The sequence below is a fragment of the Saimiri boliviensis genome, chromosome 15 (assembly GCF_048565385.1).
Source record: "Saimiri boliviensis isolate mSaiBol1 chromosome 15, mSaiBol1.pri, whole genome shotgun sequence".
NCBI lineage: Eukaryota > Metazoa > Chordata > Mammalia > Primates > Cebidae > Saimiri > Saimiri boliviensis.
The window spans coordinates 49,478,277-49,497,479 of NC_133463.1; the positions used below are offsets into that span (position 1 = coordinate 49,478,277).

The 19,203-nt window shown below is 34.4% G+C and overlaps 1 protein-coding gene across 5 annotated transcripts in view; it reads right to left on the reverse strand.

Moving 5' to 3' along the window:
- The window catches only part of HNF4G (hepatocyte nuclear factor 4 gamma), a 138,000-nt gene that overhangs the window by 82,204 nt on the left and 36,593 nt on the right, over nt 1-19,203 (reverse strand). Inside the window, exon 1 of one of the 5 annotated variants that reach the window (XM_074386977.1) lies at nt 16,535-18,436. The exons of the other annotated variants lie outside the window; for them this stretch is intronic. The gene's annotated coding sequence lies outside the window, so the exon portion shown is untranslated. Of the gene's footprint in view, nt 1-16,534; nt 18,437-19,203 lie in introns of those variants that run through there. 5 annotated transcript variants of the gene reach the window in all.

The window sequence follows — 19,203 nt, forward strand, 5'->3', positions numbered from 1 at the left end:
GTGAGCAGAGATTGTGCCACTGCGCTCCAGCCCGGGCAACAGAGAGACTCCTTCCAAAAAACAAAACAGACTTTTAATACAAACTACATTTTTCAAGATCAATAACAATGAGGTCCCATTAAAATCCTCCCAAATTTCCAGATGATACTTAATTTTTTCTTGGCCACTAGCTAATCTATCTGCTGCTTAATGAACTGTGAAATGTTCCTTAATCTCATTTTTATTCAGAAAGGTTTTATACTGCAAAGCCTCAAGTAGGAGACATTCTGAAGGTAAGAATAAAAGATTTTACATTTGAAGATGATCCACTTAACAACTTGATTTTCTTGAGGACATTGTCATATTGTTCTTGACAGTCATTTGCACTAGATTAAAAAAAAATCTATAACATGATTTTATTCAAGTTCATATAAAAGGCTATCTGAGCATTTCCAACAAGGTTCACAAACCTTCCTGAACAAGGGTGCAAGTAGATTATGTTCATATTGGAGGATGAAGACAGGCACAGGGTATGCAGTCTAGAGGTGTATACAAGTGGCCATCACACATATTTTTTGTTTAGGCATTTTACATTTTTATAAATGAGTTTTCAGATGTTAAAAATGTCATTTAAAATTTAGATGCACAATTTTTATTGAAATAGAATTTGACCATGTTGATATTAAATTTCCCCGTGGACAGTACAGAAATCTCATTAAGGCTGTGACACCCCCTCTTGATGGAATGTGTACATCCTAGAAAGTGCCCTGGGGTCCCATCATTATCTTCTATTCATTGCCCTACTCTTGCTTGTCAGATTTTCCCAGCTTCTGCAGGATGACAGAAACTCATCAAGTACTCAGCAACCACAACGGAATGGAAGAACAGTTAAAAGTCTCAAAAATAATACTAATCTACTGTTTTCAAAACGCCAGGGAAGGAAAGTTTTTTCCTGGCTGATAATTCAATTCGTCTCAGGGATAGCCAGAGTTGGACTTTAAAAAACAAATGGAATTTCAACTAGTAAGAAGAGCAGATGGATATTTCATGAAAAGTCTGGAGTATAAGGCAATTTCAGAAGTGGAAAAGCACAAAATTTGTATGGTAATTCCCATGTCTGACTCAAGCATAGGAATTAGGAAAAAAATAAATGGCTCATAAAATGTTAAAAGTAAAGGAATTTCATATGTAATCTAGCCCAGGGGCTTTTCACACCTTTACTTTATGGAAGTATCTAAATAAATTCCAAGCATGCAACTAATGGATAAAAGTCAGAATTATGTGGGAGACTGTCAAGCATTTCAAATCTATAGGACTCTACAGAGCACTGTTTGAAAACCAGCGATCTAATTCACTCATTTTCTCTGGTGAGAAAAATGAGATCCCAGCACTGTGGGATGCCAAGGCAGGCGAACCACCTTCAAGATCAGCCAGGACTTCAAGACCAGCCTGGCCAACATAGCTGAACTCCATCTCCACTAAATTAAAAATTTAAAAATTAGCCGGGTATGACACTTTCAACATTCAATATGTGGTGCTCCGCCATGGCTAAGCCTATATACAAACAAAATGGGTCCTGATCAAAGAAAAGGAAATGATTTCCCCCAAATTTAAATTTAATTTTACTATAGATATTATGTACTTTCCAGTTAATCTTATTAAATTCTGTATTATTATTAATTATTGACAAACTTTTAAAATTTTAGATTAATAGGCCAGGCGCGGTGGCTCACGTCTGTAATCCCAGCACTTTGGGAGGCCAAGGCGGGTGGATCACAAGGTCAAGAGATCAAGACCATCCTGGACCACATGGGGAAACCCCATCTCTACAAAAAAAAAAATACAAAAATTAGCTGGGCATGGTGGCGTGCGCCTGCAGTCCCAGCTACTCGGGAGGCTGAGGCAGGAGAATTGCTTGAACTCAGGAGGCGGAGGCTGCAGTGAGCCGAGATCGCTCCATTGCACTCCAGCCTGGCGCCTGGCGACAAAGAGAGACTCTGTTTCAAAAAAAAAAAAGAAAGAAAAAAAAAGAAATTTAGATTAATAAACCAAAAGTTGCCAGATACATCACATAAATAAGCAAGTTATGTTTAGGCAATTTAGCATGCATTTAATAAGAACTACATTGTTCTCAGATTATATGGGAGAATTTTAAAAAGAAAAAAACAACTCTTATCTAAACACCAAAATAAATAAATAAATAAATAAATAAATAAATAAATAAATAAATAGAACTTAAGGATTTTTTTCCTGTTAGATAAATCATAAACTTTTGTAATATGCTTTTGTTGGTTTTGGTAATATGGTATATCCTAATCAATTACAAAAATCATGATAGACCATTTTTCACAAATTGATGCAAATAAACTTAAAAACATTGATATGAAGGATAATCTTCTGGAAATATATTATTTATCAATACTATAGAAGATAAGGAAATTTTCTTTATTTGTCATACTTTTCAGCTTGTAAAATCCTCCTTCACCTCTGTGGTAGTTTAACAAATGCAGAACATTTTTCTTTTTCCCCCTTGTTATCCAGTTTCTAATTTTAAGAAATGTTTGTTCAACAAATATGTAGGCATACACAGCATAGCTATTTCTTTATGTAAGGGACACACACACCAAAAAAAAAACATGCAAATCAAGTGCCAAAATCTTGTTGATGACATAGCCCTGATATTAATTTCTACACTGGCTTTACCTCTGAATATTTACTATGTCCTGAATACAGTCTCCTTAGTTCAAATCTGGCCTCTGCCAAACAATCTACACAAAGATTACTAAAAATCAATCCTCTCCTACATATGATTTTCTTGATTCCATACAACCTGTATTTGAAAATCATATCATCTGCAAAATATGCAAGAAATAAAAGGTTTGATTGGTACCATATGCAGATCATTTTTTAGGTGCATGAATCCACTAACTGTTCAAGGGCAATTGTTTTTATTCCTTAAGATAGATGAATCCTTTACCTCCATTCATGAGCAAGCCTAAGGGCTATATAATCTAAGAGGCCAATCTATCTCTTAACAAGGGTGGTGGCTTGGTCAGAGATGATTTGAGAGAGTTCCCTTGGAAATAATATTGTGCTTAACAAGGGCCAATTCTTTGCTACACATTTTTCAAGCCCTTTCATATACCTTTACAACTATGTGTTGCTATCTCCAACTTTACAACTGAGCAAACTAAGACTCAAAAATGTACACTAACTTGAGCAAGAATACATATTACTTGACAAAGCCAAGATTCAAAGCCTAAATTTATCTAATATCAATATGCATTCTCACTTCACATTATACTTTGGGACTGTAGAGTCTTAATAAACCACTTTCTTTAATTTTCAAGATGGAATCACAAGCTCCTGTGCTATGAATTTCAATGCCTTCAGTAAAGAAAAAAAAATTTGAAAATCTGTACAAAAACCTGGATTTTAGAATCCATAAAACAAAAGGTTTTAGGACTTTCAAATGCCTGTGGAAATATTCCAGAATTCTAATATGCAGGATTCTTTTAAACAGTGTTCACCCTTTTGTCCCTAATATTATTTAAATTTGTATGTCACTCAGGCTGGAGTGCAGTGGTGGGATCACAGCTTACTGCAGACTCGACCTCCTGGGCTCAAACGATCCTCCCACCTCAACCTCCCAAATAGCTGGGACCACAGGCATCCGTCAACACACCCGGCTGATCTTTTGCATTTTCTGTAGAGACAGGGTCCGGCCATGTTTCCCAGGCTTGTCTTGATTTTCTGAGCTCATGCGATCCGCCCCCCTCGGCCTCCCAAAGTGCTGGGATTACAGGCGTGAGCCGTCACGCCCAGCCTAAATTTCAACGTATATTTATGTAAGCTCATGTATCATAACTTTTTAAAATATATATTTATATATAGTGTTAATGGTGCAAATAGTAATACAAAGAAATGCAGGCTGGGCATGATGGCTCACGCCTGTAATCCCAGCACTTTGGGAGGCCGAGGCGGATGGATCACAAGATCAGAAGATTGAGACCACCCTGGCCAACATGGTGAAACCCCGTCTCTACTAAAAGTACAAAAATTAGCTGGGTATGGTGGCGGGACCTCTAATCCCAGCAACATGGGAGGCTGAGGCAGGAGAATTGCTTGAACCCAAGAGGCAGGGGTTGCAGTGAGCCCAGAACACACGACTGCACTACAGCCTGGGCAACAAGAGGGAGACTCCATCAAAAGAAGAAAGAAAAAGAAGGAAAAAAGGAAAGGAAGGAAGGAAGGAAGGAAGGAAGGAAGGAAGGAAGGAAAGAATGAAGGAAGGGAAAGAAAGAAAGAAAGAAAGAAAGAGAGAAAGAAAGAAAAAGAAAAAGAAAGAAAGAAGGAAGGAAGGAAGCAGAAAGAAAGAAAAAAAAGAAAAAGCAAGGACAGCAGAATAGCAGGAACTGAACTTTTAGTTTCGTTTAGTTTGGGTATAGATCCTATTTTAAATATTAACAAACTTAGAAAATACATGTTTCTCTTTTGCACAAATTTCCATTGGCCTGTTCTCTTTGCATGTGTTTCCAAATTTAGTCACCTAAAAATTAACTTTTCTTCAATTTCTGTACATATGATGAGACTTGAAGAATTTGATCGTAAATATACCCATGTAACAAACTGCACATATAACCCCCAAATTAATAATTAAAAATACATTTTAAAATAAGTTTAATTTTAAATTCAAAAAAGGGGTTCAACAATTTTTATCAGAAAATGAAAGTACGTTAGTGTTGCATACAAATTGCCAGTTATATACAACCCTGCATACACTTTCATTCCTTCTCTGTAATATAAATTGTACTCTTGTGGTTTATTATAAATGAAAAATAAGACTGGGAACTGGGTGCTTGCTTCTTGGCATTTTAAAATTAAAAACTAAATGAAAAAATGTTTTAAAAAACTCTGAAGCTGTATGTTTTGAGTATTTATCAACATAACCGATCCATGAGCCATTAGCAGGTCATAAAACAAGAAAGTTCAATAAAATAATCATCACCTCACATGTTTATTTAGTTCTGAGACTTAAATGATGGACTTTTGTACCTGGCCATGCCTGGAGACAGAGTTTCATTACACACACACACACACACATACACACACACACATAAATACACACACAAACACACATAAACACACCTAGGCTCATGGTCTCTCTCTTAATCATATACATTCACATACACACGTGCTCACAGGACAACTCTATAATGTTGTCATATATTTCTTTTAATAAACAACAAAGGGATACTATTTGGCTTTCTTTTAAAAATAAATAACACAAGCCATGGTTCTTTTAAAAAAGTAATTATTCATCATTCTTGACCTCTGAATTTCCTCTGAATTCAGGCAAACTCAAACCAAAAGGAAAAGTTCAACTTATGTGAACATATTTCAGTTATTTTTAATTAGATTTCTAGCTTTCTCAACATTTTTCATCAATACTGAACTTATTTTAAGTAGTTTTAAGGACATGAAATCTAAAACCTTCATAGAATAGTCAATCTTTCTTCTAATTTCCTAATCAAGCCATAATATGGAGAGTGGTCAAAGTTATATAATTTCTCAAGTAACAGTGTATATTAAACAAATTTAGGTCAAATAAAGAGTATGCTTCTCACCTAGCAAAGTAAATGTTTTGCATACTTAAAAATGTCTCTTGTTACTAACACAAATTAGTAGGCAAATGCCACATTGTCGATTAAAACTGCTTTTCTAGTCAGTGTTCACATTAAAGAAAGAAGCATTTATTAACTGTTTCTTTAAGTTTTGTTGTCTATATCCAGTATCCCTCCCTTCCCTCTGGTCTTAATAGACAGATTTCAGGGGAGGAGGAATATCTTTCCTTCAAAGTAATCTTTCTAACTAAGACCTTGATGTCTTCTTTAGATTGATTCCTAGTAAATGTCTAGAGATCTCTATTGACCATCTCCAGTTGACCACAAAGATTCTTGCCTCCATCCTAACCTTCTCCTAACTCCTACTTTTTGTTCTCTTAATTTCTTTCTTTTTATTTTATTTTATTTTATTTTATTTTTTTTTTTTTCCAGACAGCCATTCTGTGAAATTGTTCACAATTGGGTCTTCATTTTGTCATCACACATTCACATTTTTTTAACCTCATGTACCTCACCATGCCCAAGAAACTGGTTTTCTTTACCAGGTGTCACCAGTTAAGGCCATAACTTTCCTACTCTGTGCTGCCTCTTCGACATTGTTCTCTGTCAGCTCCCTCCCCCCCCCCACCCCGTTCCAATCCGAGTGAATCATTCCTGTAAGATTAAGCTGCCTAATCTTCCTACACGTAGTTTTGTTAAGTCTTCTTATTGTGGATGATGGAGACATTCAGGAGGCAAAGTGGATTCCCAGTAATTCTTTAATAAAGAACCAAGTGGATACTTCTTCCCCTGGATAGACTTGATTTCACTGTTCTTTTCACCTCAGATTTAGGAAAACTGTTAAACTCACTATTTTCCCACAAAACATTCATATGCCTGCCTCAAACTTTAGTATTCCCTTTGTCTAAAACTGTATTTTTCAAACATTTTTAATCATAACCTACACAGTCAGACATACGTTTTAACATGCAACCAAGTATACACGTAAGCATATTAATACAAATGTATTTTATGTCTGTATCACATATAAAACTAAACAATTTCAGTGACATAATGACACCTTTATATATAAATCGTGATCCGCTAAACATATGTCATTGCCCAACAATGAACACCAGCCCGAAGTTGAAACACTCTGATCTAACTTTTCTAAATCTTTGCCCTTTTTCTAGGACTGGTTCATTTATTATCTCATTTGGCCATTCACTTTTTAAATTTTTTAAAGGTATTACTATTTATAGGAAACCAGGCACTTCTCCATGCACTGGGAATAAAATAACGAGGAGCACAGCAAACAAGTTCCTGCCCTCATAAAGTTTGTGGTGTCCGCCGCCCCCAAAACAATGATGATCCATGCTCATCAACTTAATGTAAGTTCCATCTATACAAATAGACTGTAACAAGACAGGAATCTGGTTATACATATTTGCACGCTATATCTTTTCTACTAAGGGAACAACAGGGTAAGGCAAAGAACGACTGAGTTCTAGTCTTAGCTCATCACTTACCAGCCTCACAAGCTTAAGCAAGTGTCTCAACTTCCCTCAAATTCCTCCATCTGCAAGATGAGAGGGTTAGCCTACATCGGTGATTTTCCAAATTCCACTGCACAAAGTTTACAGAATTCAATGGAGATTTCAAAGTGGGCAGGAAGGGGTCTTTTCTCAAAGCAGGGCAGAGAGCTTGGACCCCTATCAACTGCAAATTACAATTTTCTTTAGAAAAAAGAATTTCTATGCTAAATTCTTTCTAAATTATTAAATCTTGAGATTCTCCAATCATGTTCTTTATCTTTTTCTGTCACACGAAGTTGAGATGGGGGGACAAAGAGTAAAGTGGAAAGACAGGAGGTGGGAAAGAAGAACGGTAAGAAGGAGGAAGGATGAAACAAGGGGAAACACTTTCAATAGGGCATACAACTCCAAGTTAGGAACTATGCTAGAATCAGCATATGTGTCACCTTATCTTTCAGCAGCTTCACAAGATAGATATTGTTATGCCCATTTCACACATAGAAAAATAAATCTCAGAAAGGGTAGATTACGTGCTCCAGTACCATAAGTAAGGAGCCATGAAGCAAAGATCTGTTTTCTTTCCATCATCCCAATCTCTCCTTAAAAGAAGCTAACATGAACAGCACATTTGCTCTTTTAATTTTTCCCCTATTTCACCTTAATTAATCCTCACAACATTGGGAAGTATACTTTAGCGTTATCATTATTTTGCCAAATAGAAAACCAAGGTTCAGAGAACTGAAAGTGATCTCTCTAATGTCAGAGTAATTCAAGAAAAGAATAAACTAAATACTTGAATTCAGATTCTATGCTCTTTTCATCACACCAAACTGCCTCCTTTAAAAGAAAGAAAGATAAATAGGAAGTTAGTAAGAGGGAAGGAGGCAGAAGACATGGAACAGGTTGGAGAATTATCTGAGTTCCACTACTTACTTTCAGAGGGCTGTTGAGTCAAATGAGAATGCTTTAATGGAAAGCACCTTGAAAATACTGAAACACTCTATCAGTGTAAGACATCATTTTAATTATTCAAACTATGTGCACTGAAGATGACGTTTTATATTTTTGTAAAATTCCATGTGGTAATTGCAAATGTAAGAGAGCTATATAATGAATTAATTGCTTAGATATACTGCTGAAACTTACATAAAAGGAGGGCAAGCTGACACCAGATTGTGCTACAAGAGTTGGTTACATATGCCTGCTTTTCTGTTCATGATATACAGTCCCTACTGGCAGTAGAATAATTCAAATTTTCAATTTTTCTTGGATTTCATCACAAACTTTCAAATGCATGAAAGTCAGTATTTTAATATACTTGCACTGTGTGAAAAATAATAGTATGCTCCACTACCTGTACTTTTAAAGCATTTTTTATTTTGATTGTCTTCCCATTATACTGAGAGATTGTCAGGACTTTATCAAGAAGATCATCCAAACAAACTAGAACATTATTAAGGATCCAGCAGTGCAGTAACTCACTGAATGTATGAGTGATTAAAAGCCATGCAGTTGTGACAAGGACCATAAGGAGATCAAAGAAGTTACATGTCTTTAAAAAAAGAAGAAGAAAAAGACTAGAGTGACTTAACCCCTTATATCTCTTACCAGTGCTAAAACTACAGGATTATTTGACTAATATTTAAAGTCTTATGTGACTGAATTTCTGACAGAAAATAATTTCATGAGGTCAAAAAAATAGAAAACAGGATTAACACTGAATTATAGCATAACCATTGCCTTGACACAATGTCAACATCAGGCTTTCAAAAAATAATATTTAATATAACAAGATGCCTAGACTTTAGTGAAATACTACCTGTTTTACAATTTATCATTGGCTTATAGTTACGCTTCTTTGTTCACTGAATTATTTAGGACTTAATAATTTAACATTCACACAACTGTTAAGTAAATGATTCTTATTTGCCAAAAAGTGTACCAAGCACTGGAAATAAGGTGTAAACTGAGAAACGATGATCCTTAAAGTAATTAACAATCTTCAGGGGGAGAGAAACAGCAAAATTAATTTTTACAACAGACTACAATTGAAGAAATGCTATGCTATATTGTTAAATGAGGTCATCCTTTTATAAAAACATCATACCAAAATATTAACTGTATTCTCTTAAGCTGAGAATAGTGATTATACTTTCTTCTTTACACTTTATGTGTCCTCTGATTTTATAAGGTTTTTGCTTTTAATGCTTTTATAATCAAATGTAAAGAATTCATGAAACAATTCTTGAATGGATAGTTGGGCAGAATGTAGTGAGAGCACCAGGAGAAGAGCATTGACTTTGTGTGAGAATCTCTAAAGGCTTAAGAGCAAAGATAACACCCCACTTTGCTCTGGAAGATGAACCAGGCTTTACTGAGTGGAGAAGGCAATGGAGGTGATATTCAAGTAATAAGAGAATCATCTAAAATGTGAGAGTTTTGAAGTCAGTATTCCATGTAGTTTGTGGTGAATAGGAAGGAGAAGATAGCCAGGGTTCCAGCAGCTGAGAGAGCCCTCTAAACATGGGACACTCTCAGATTTCTTTTTTTATAGGATGCCTCTGGCTCTAGAGTTTTTTGAAGTAAAACTCTTAGTTAAAAATGAAAACACAGTGAAAAAAAAGTTGACCGAGGAGCCTCGAAAGGAATATTTCATTTGAACTGGCAGGATTTGTTCACAAATAAGGTATAAGGATGAGAAAGAAGAAAAACTTTAAGATAACTTGGGGAGATTTGATGATGAGAAATCAAGGTATGAAAGGTTTAGGATAAAGAATTAATAAAGTTATGGGTGCTTATTGAGAAAAAAATGTAGATGAATTGTAGGACAGTTTGAAACACAGGTTTCAGACTCAAGCAAGAGACTGAGGCCCTTTCTTCTCTGGCTTCTGCCACTTCTACAGTAAAGGAACTAATGATAAAATGCAAGTAAGTAAATGAGTGGTAACCTTTTTAATCAAGTAAGTGAAACCCTTTTTTAAAAATCTGAGAAAATTTCTGATAATGGCAAAACAAACAAAAAATTATATATAGCAAGAATTCTCAGATTCATATACTATCCTTCTGATGTAGTTAGGATTATTGTCCCAATTACTCAGTGCCTAGTACTAGTATTATGCCTCCACACCCTGTGTTATGTAATTTTACAAAGCATCCCACTGCGGGTGGGGTATATTTTCCCATCCCACTAAGGTTAGGGTTGCCCTGCAACTGCTTTGACTAAGGAAATGTGAGTGAACATAACGTAATTCCTTTCGTGGTTGGGCTTGTTCTCTTGTGTACCTGTGAGCTGCCACAAAAAAGGATTTTCCATTGTCTTTACTACTCCTTCCACCTGCACCTAAAACCTGATGCCAAATCAGAAGCCTGCAATGTAACTGATTCAGAAAATCCTAGCCTAGGTCAGCCAAATTAGTTTTTTAAGTGTAAAAATAAAATATCAATAAGCCACTGAAAGTTTTATGACTCTTTTGTCATGTAGCATTTTGTAGCTATAGTTAACTAATACAACTTTTTTTTTAACCTCAGAGTAAAGAATAAAGAGTTGATTATGTTTTGTTTTGTTTTGTTTTGTTTTGTTTTGTTTTGTTTCTCAAGACTTAGGTTTCTCATAAAATTATCATCTGCTTGTCTTAACTTGCTTCCCAGATGATAGGGAGGTGATAACAAAGCTATCATATTAGGGAGGAACTGTCAATGAGTAAATTACACAGGGAAAGGGTAAAACATTGACTGTTGAAAAATTTTAGCATTAGAAACTCTACATATATTATATATTGACCTTTTAGTTCATTAAATGAGCACAAACTGGGAGATGCAGGCTAAGCATGGTTCTTGAGAAATACCTAAGACACTTCTGCAGAACCTTACGTGTAGAAGAAAAGACAAAGACCAAAGAATCCCAGCATATAAATGAATGAATGGTAGGAAGGAAACCAATGAAAAAGACTGAAAAGAAGGTAAATATACAACTAGAAAAATTATATTATAGAATTAAATTGGGGAAAGAATGTGAGAGATTGAATAGTGGAAGATATATTAAAATGATTTTTCCTTTCGACTATCATTTCCTGCTCAGGCATCTATTGCCAAGACATAATTATTTGTATGGAACATTACATATATATGCCTATATGCATATATAGATTTTTATATAAATATATATGATGCTATCATTTATAACAAGTAATCAATATATAGTAGTGGTTCTTAAAATTTAATGTGAATATGAATCAACTAGAACATTTGCTACTAGCAGAGATTCTGCAAGTCCATCCTAGCAACTCAGTTTCCATGGTGTAGATTAAAACACTACACTCTGCTTTAACAGTGCACAGAGGTAGAGCTGATGAATATCATCTGGGAATGATATATTTTTAAATGATAATTTTCTTGATGTCTAGAAGAAGGAAGTTAAAAATAGGGGTAGATAAAAACTTGTGACTTCAGTATGCTGTTGACTAACAGAAAATTGTCTAACATGAACCAATAAATACTGAATGATAACAGAAAGGCATCCATTCTAATGAAATGGAGTGCAGGTGAAGGACACTAGTGGAAACAATGTATTGCTAAATGTTCTGCACATAATGAGTATTCACACATTTCTTGAATAAATAAATATTTTAGTGGAGAAACTGTCTCAGGGACATATGTGAGCTGGCCATAGAGAAAATAAAAAACCTAGAAACCATCTTAAATCAAGAAAACAAATGAGAATGCACAGGAAGATTATGTAAGACTAAAAATATTCTAAGGAAGTATTTAATGAAAAAGTTAAAAAAAAAATTGTACTCCCCAGTTTAAAAAACAACAACATAGAGGATAAAGAAGGAATGGTTGGGCCAGGCATAGTAGCTCACATCTGTCATCCCAGCACGTTAGGAATCTGAGGCGGGCAGATTGCTTGAGCCCAAGGATTCAAGACCAGCATGGGCCCCATGGTGAAATCCCAGCTTTACAAAAAATACAACAATTAGCCAGGTGTGGTAGTATGTGCCTGTTGTCCTAGCTACTTGGAAGGCTGAGGCAAGAGGATCTCTTGAGCCCAGGAGGTCAAGGCTGCAGTGAACCAAACTCACATTCAACCTGGGTGACAGAATGAGACCCTGTCTCAGAAGAGAAAGAAAAGGAAGAAAAAAAAAAAGAAAGAAAGAAAGAGAGATTAACAAGTCAAGCAAAATCAAGAAAGTGGATTTTTACAGAAAGAATGCCATAGAAGGAAAATTCAGCAGCACAGTCTAATAAAACAAATTGGATAAATAAAATAAAATCCATAAAAATTAACTTGACTATAAGGAAGACATTGGCAATTTGAGAAAAGAAAGAAAAAAGTTGGAAGACAAAGAGGCAGTCGTTACTTCTTGACAGATGAGAGGAAAGAAGGGAGAATGTATTAACAAAATAATCCTTGGAAAAAGAAAATTTTGGTATGACTATCAAGGAGCAGAATTCCAGCATTGTGAAGTCAGACAATCTGGTGTTTAAAGTCTCAGAAACATATTTGCATTTTGGAGTATAATAAGCCTCCACTTGATACTTCCTTAGACTGACCAAAGAACAGATACTAAAAGCTGATAGTAAAGAAAAAAGAAGCTAATAAATAAATACTGGCCTTTTCCTAATTTTCATGCATATTTACTCTGTATATATTATTTCATCAGATGCACACACACACACACACACACATACCCTGTGGCTAGGAAGGAACAAAGTGAAGAATCTATTATCCCAGGCTGCTTCATTTCCAATAGAAAAAGGATTCCAGGAAGGTTTAGAAGCAGAGTAAGTAAAGAAAGAATTGAGTTAGTTAAGAAAGCTCAAGTGTGAAACATATGTCCTGGTAAACTTTCAGGATATTTTCTAGTTTTTATTTTTTTCCCCTCTGATCAGTTCTTCTTTCGCATTTATTTGCTTTCACTTTCTTGTTCTTATTACTACTAGTTGTACCTCCTAAATTAGTTTTCTTTGTTTCTCTTTTTTTTTAATTTCATACTTTTGTTGTCTTTCTGCTTTTGCTCTTTGGCATAATACATATGTCCTTTGCTTACCTTTTAGGCTTCCAGTGCATTTTCCATTTTGCTGATTATAAATTTAGTCTCTGAAACTTCTGATTATATAATTGCTTCTATTTGTTTATTTTAATTTTTGAAACCTATAAAATGTGCCATACATGCATAAAAGCAGATAAAATATTACCTTCAAGATTTTCTTGACTTTCTTATACCTTTGAAAGGTATACAGATGATTATCATGAGCTTATTAATATTCACTAAAAATCATGCTTGGCTTTTCACAGGAAACACTATAACTTCGTTGATGAAATTGCAAATAGGTGACAACCGTAATTTATGAAATCATCTAATTCATGAATATGATATATTCTTCTAGTTATGTATATCATCTTAAACTCTAAAATTATTTTTTTGCATGTAAGTTTATATGAGGCTACATGGGTTTTATGTAGGATCTTTAGAATCCCATGTGAGGCTATCTATAAGTTTTTATAATACCATATCACCCCTTACCAACATTTTAGGAAGTCAATCAAAAACAAGAGTTCCAGATAGGATAAACAAAGTGACTATTCCCTCTATTCAAGGATGCCTTAGAAAATGTAGGAAGACACCTTTGTACCTCTGTTCTACCCTAATCCAGCCAAGGATTAGAAAACAAGGTTTACCACTTTTACATCATGCCTCATTCCTTTTCCTTTCCCAACATATTCCCTGTTCTTTCTATTTGCACCTCATTAGTGAATTATCTGTCCACATTTGGATGATGCCTTTTGAACTTAGCAGTCATGATTTTGGAATACTTGTTCCATGTTGTTTTCCTGTACACTGCTTCAGAAATAAGGGCAGCCTCATGTCTCATGATCTAAATGAGAGGAATTAGAAAGTAGTCATGGGTATAAGATAAACCAGTCTCTAATATCTCACACCACTAATACATAATCTGATACACTCCATAAAAGTTAAAACAATAATACATAGACAAAATTACACTGAGTAAAAGAAAATAAGAATGTCATCCAAAAAACAAATTGAGAGAATTTGGAATATGACAGCTGTACAACAAGACTAAAGAGGTCACACATTCTGAAGGAAAAAGGAACACTGTATAGAGCTCAATGAAGGACATTTCCAAGGGGAAAAAAATCTGAGACAACATAAAACATTGAGGGGATAAAAAAATTAGGATAAGACAAAGGCAAATTTAGTGTAGGAAACAAAAGACAATTTGAAATTTCAGGATAAAAACAAATTTGTATGAAACTGTCAAGATCAAATAAAGCAAATACAAATAAATTTGGAATGATATTATACTGAGTAAATATAAATCTAAAGAAAAGGTAAATTTGATATGATTTCAAGCAATTGAGTTAAAAAAAAAAAAGTATGAGAGAATCCATTTTTACACGGTTAACTTGTTCCCATGAATGAGTTTTTTTTCTGAGAGTGAAACTACTTCAAAGAACATAGTACACTATGTGACTCAGCATCAATATTTGTGGTTTGGCAATGTTGTTCATACATTTCCAGCTTTAAAGTCAATGTATTCATAAAAAGAATAGTTGGAGGTGGTTATAGGAAAACTGTAAACATAAACAAACTTGACAGCTGACCAAAGTTAAGGTACTGAAGAAAGGAAAAGTTAAGGATATGAGTAGCTGTATTAATATCTTATTTAGAAAGTGAAGAGCATAGACTCTGTTGTTGAAGAAAATAAACATTTATCCATACTATTTTCCATTGTAAAAGTAAACAGTAGAAGAATAAAATTTTAAATATAAATGTCAAATATTGAAAAGAGGGACAAGGAAAGACAGTGTAGTTAAATTGGCCAGATCCTAGACTTTCATACCAGTATTCAACAATTGTTGAAAAAGTTGATAAGTATGTGATCAAGATTTATAAGGTAACATTTTAAAGAAGGGAATTAGAACCCAACAGTTAGGAGTTGCCTCTGAGAATAGAATCAAAGTGAGGGAATGATGACGCAGAGGTGATAGTTTATATTATGACTTTTCTATAATATGAAATTTTTTAGTAATTTTTAAAAGGTTGATGCAGGATTTATTTTTCATACAATTGCTAGTTGTATACCTATAATATGAAGCAAGAATAAAGAAAATTACATGCTAAAAAATTAAGTTTCTAAAATGGAATGAGGAAAAACCATTATCAAGCAAATGAATTAATTCAGATTCCTAAATTTAACAGGCATTATAGAAAACAAAACAAAAAAAAAAAAGCAAACTTTGATTATCAAAGGAGGAACAAAAAGAGCACATTGAGCAGTGAAATATTATTTGTAAAATAAAAATAAGGCCCACAAAATGTTCAATATATTTAGAAAATAAGTAGTTTTGCAAATTTAACTCTTATTAGACATTACTTATAACATTGGAATGCAACAGGTACTATCTTATTTTGTCTGCCTTCTCTATATTCGCTATTTTCTAAAAAATGAAGGAGAAGGAAAAAGAATTTGTAGAACACCTACCTGCTAAATATTTAAATGTTTCAATTTGTTCTGAGAAACAACACTCCTTATAACTCACTACCATATCAACTCTGAAGAGATGACACTGAGAGATTTATCTGAGGTTATACAGTTAGTAAATGATGGAGCCAGAATTTGTCCGTATTCAAAGCTATTTCTATTGCAATACACTACTGTGATCATTGTAGTGATCATTAATCTGTGTGATTATATTTTTTCTCTACTAAATTATATTGACATATTAATATTAAAATACAACAGTCTTCCCTGATCCAGGGTTTTGTTTTCTGCAGTTGCAGTTACCAGCAGTCAACTGCAGTCTAAAAATGTTAAACTGAAAATTCCAAAAATAAACAATGTACAAGTTCTAAATAGTCACTGTTCTGAGTAGCATGATAACATTTCATGTCATCCTGCTCTAGATGTGAATCAGCCCTTTGTCCTGATTCCACTCTGTATGCCCTATCCGGCCATTAGTCATTTAGTAGCCATCTTGGTCATCAGATCAACTGTCACAGTTCAAGTAACAAAAGCACTAAGATACTGTGACAGTTCTTCTTATTTTACCTAATAATGGCCCCAAAGTGCCAGAGTTAATGGTGCTGACAATTTGGATAAGCCTAAGAAGGGTGAGTAAAGTACAATAAGGTATTTTGAAAGAGTCCACACTCACACAACTTCTATTACAGTATATTGTTATGATTGTACTATTTTATTATTAGCTATTGTTGTTAATCTTTTACTGTGACTAATTTATAAATTAAACTTTATCATAGGAATGTATGTATAGAAAAAAACATAATATATATAGGATTCAGTACTATCCATAGTTTCAGGCATCCACTATCTTGGGCTGTATCCCCCACAGAAAAAGGAACTACTATATGCACACAACTGTGCTGTACTTACCCAGATCTTCAGCTTTTGTAGTAGACAGAATAATGGTCTCTCATAGATGCCCTAATGCCTGGAAACTGTGAATGTTTCCTTAAATGTCAAAAGTGACTTTTCAGATGTAATTAAGGCTCTCAAAATAAAGAAGATTGTCCTGGATTATCTAAGTGGGCCTAATATAATCACAAAGGTTCTTGAAGAATAAAAAAAGAGAGGAAGAAGAATCAGAAAAGGAGATGTGGGAGGAGAAACTGATGTTGGGTAATGAAATTGTGGGCTTTAAAGAAGGAAGGGACCAAGGAATGAAGCCCAAGAGTGGATGAAGACCCTGGAAGCTAAAAAGGGGAAGGAAAAAGATTTTCCTGGCTTCTTCAGAGGAATACAGCCCTGCTGACAGCTTGATTTTAGCCCAGTAAAACCCCTTTTGGACTTCTGACCTCCAGAGCTGTAAAATAATAAATTTGTGTTGTTTAACACTCAGTTTGTGGTAATTTGTGACAGCAGAAATAGGAAGCCAAGAAAAAAAACAAGCTTAAGTTTTGTCCCTGCTGTGTGATTTTGGGCAAGATTCTTAACCTCTATAAACCTCTCCTTCTTTATCTGCAACGTTGGCATCCTAAATATATTTGAACAAGTGTGGTAATAATTAACCTACACTAGCACATTAAAGGGTGGATATTAAGTACTAATTATAGAAGAAAAATAACATTTGTAAGAAAAAGTGGTGAAGACTCTTTTCTTCTGCCAAACCCTCAAAGTTAGCTAGCCAGTGATTCTTCATAACATATTAGTTACAAGTTGAAATATGAAGGAGGAAAACTCTTCCAATATTGAAACCACTTCATGATTTGAGCTCATTCACTCCACTCCTTTAATATCTAGCCTCTTTGGGGAAGAGGCAATATCCTTGACTGTCTATAAATTTATGAGTGTAGTTTCTTTTATGGCTCTGAATGTAATAGAACCTAAGTAAATACTGATAAGTTCTCTATTCTTCTGAGAAGTTTCCACCCACATAATATTGTCCTATCATTGGAAATCCCCACAGTTTTGATAAGAATGAAGGCAAGAACTCTTTTATATATAACACTTGTCAATTAGAATCAGAACAGCATTCATCATTTTAGTTGGAAAGTCTGTAGATTTTTTAAAAACCCATTTGAAGTCTGTATAATGAAATTGTATCCTTATTGTCTTGTAAACACCTTCAGCTGGTTTGGGAGGTTAATGCTGGCTTTCGAGTTTATTTTTTTCAAACATCCTTTAACATGGTTTGCATTTACAGATTAAATGGTAAACTGAATTAAAAAGTACCAAGTATTTTATGTCCTCACACTCTCCCTACGTAAATCAATCTGAAACAGAACTAGAAACCATGTCCACCTTTTCAATATAGGGATAGGTAATGTCTTTATTAATTAGGCCTGTAGGAAACTGTATTAACTCTTTCAAACCACTTAGTTACTAGTCATTTTCAGGAACACTTTTTTTTTTCTTTTTATGTACTGTGAAGAGATTGTTTTTCTATTTCTAGAGAAAACCTAGAGATCTTATTCTATTTCTCTAAAGAGAAGTTATATATTGATTTAAGCTTTCTTTATACAGAATCATAACAGAGTGTTAGTTAACTAGTATCTACAAGGCCTCACAACTAGGCAAATTCTCATGGAAAACTATGATCACTCTAAAAAGTATAAAATATGACTAAGGAAAAATGATTTACTGTGTAACTACCTCTATTCCATGGTGTATGATTTTTCATTAGTATATGAATTACTTTAAGACATGGCTTATGTAACTTGAAAAACAACTCTTTTGGATTCCAAGTACAGTCCTGGAGGACTTTTCTAGGTGGCTAGCATTCTGAAGACAAGTGTCTGTCCATGCTGCCATTAGACTATCCAAGTCTCAATCACATCAATGGATAAGAAATAAGAATAAAAAATAAAAATAAAAAAAAAGAAATAAGAATAAATACATATATTACTAAATGCATAAATGAATGAATACTTCTGGAATGAACATGTATATAAATTAGTTACGGCCGGGCACGGTGGCTCACGCCTGTAATCCCAGCACTTTGGGAGTCCGAGGCGGGTGGATCACGAGGTCAAGAGATCGAGACCATTCTGGTCAACATGGTGAAACTCCGTCTCTACTAAAAATACAAAACATTAGCTGGGCATGGTGGCTCATGCCTGTAATCCCAGCTACTCAGGAGGCTGAGGCAGGAGAATTGCCTGAACCCAGGAGGCGGAGGTTGCGGTGAGCCGAGATCAAGCCATTGCACTCCAGCCTGGGTAACAAGAGCGAAACTCCGTCTCAAAAAAATAAAAATAAAAATAAAAATAAAAATAAATAAATAAATTAGTTACTGGGTTTCACATGAAGATACAGCAGAGTTCACTTGTCTTTTATAAATGAAATTAAAGTATACAGCTCATTTATAAACACTACTACACAAGCTAAGTATGAACTCAAGACTTATGATGTCAAGACTAAAACGAATTTTTTATGATCAAGAACCCTATCACTCAAAAATAGACTATATTTTTCATTCTCCTATTGATTTCCTGATCACATTTTAGATAGCTTATTTGTATACCAAAGAGAAATCAGAGTTTTTGCTACATAATGAGAAGAATTTAGACACAAGTTTAAGATTCTGCATGTACATTAGGCTT